The following is a 1,342-nucleotide window of genomic DNA, read 5'->3' as shown; positions in this document are numbered from 1 at the left end:
TATAAGGCGATACACAGTCGTCGATTTTATTAATCAACAGTTCACATTAAAAATCAATTATGGCCGGTAATAAATGATTCTTACCAGTCATAATTAAAAATCCTATCTCAACCATTCATTGTCAAGATCAATGACTCGTGTGCGCCCTACAGGATGCCTTGTAGGGCCTTACACTACAGGATTTCCCAATCTGGTATTCCTACTCTCCCTCTCTCTACGGTATGTATACCGACACAGATTTTAAAAACAAACAACGCTTACAGATGGACTTTGGATCCATTTTGGGTCCCACAAAAATTATCGATGTTGCTCATTTTTTCAAAACATCTTGTTTAAGGTTCCCGTAAAAAATCAGCTTATTTGGGTATCGGTAAGGGGGTGTACGAAACACCTAACTTTGCTTCAAAAAACAGACAATTTTCTGAAGCAAAATTAGGTGTTTCGTAAGTCCCTTTACCAATATCCAAATGAGTTGATTTTTCATGGTGACCTTAAACAATATATTTTGAACAAAATAAGCAGCTCTGATCATCTTCGTGGGACCCCAAATGGGTCCAAATTCTATCTCTACGCACAGTTTGTTTTCAAAAATCTATGCGTATAGCACTGTTGCTCTCTCTAAAAAGGGGATGGAAAGTGAATTTCTAGACTACTAAGGGATTACATTTCTATCCTAAAAAATCCTCCAAACGAAGAAGCCTAGAGATTTCTTGGGGAAAATGTTAGGAAGGGAAAGTGAGAGGTTGCATCGGTTGGAGAGACTTGCGCTCGGATAAATAATAATAATAATAAAACAAATGGAAAGAAAAACATGATTCAGCATATTTTTTTCAACACTCACTTTAGTGTCCTTTCTTATCGCGGGCCCCAACTGTTTAGGAAAATATCTGATATTATATCTATTAGAATATTTATTTGTAACATCTTCTTGGGGTGACCCCAACTGCATGAAACCATGAATTGGGTGGATTTGGTGACTTTATATATATTCAAGGCAACACATAGCAGGAAAAACAAAAACAAAATTAAAGGCCGTGAGAATTAGGTTTATTTTGAAGTCATTTTCCTCACCTTTTTTTGATCTTCTGATTTGGCCTGAAAATAGTTACTAGGAGTACTACTTTTATGCTTGGTGTCGGTCCGCTATACGCGTACACCAATTAATACCGTGACTCTAGAATTAATAACCTGGTAAATTTCTAAGGGTCTCATGACCGAAGGCCAGGTAAGTCGCTTACTAGCTCCTACATAACCAACTCCTTGGAACATGGTTAATTTACTGCTTTATGTATCAAAATTGTGTTTATTGGATGTTAATCTTTTTCTTTGTCTCTCTATTATT

Source organism: Rhododendron vialii, chromosome 5a, assembly GCF_030253575.1.
Source record: "Rhododendron vialii isolate Sample 1 chromosome 5a, ASM3025357v1".
NCBI lineage: Eukaryota > Viridiplantae > Streptophyta > Magnoliopsida > Ericales > Ericaceae > Rhododendron > Rhododendron vialii.
Note: the sequence above shows the minus strand (reverse complement) of the source record.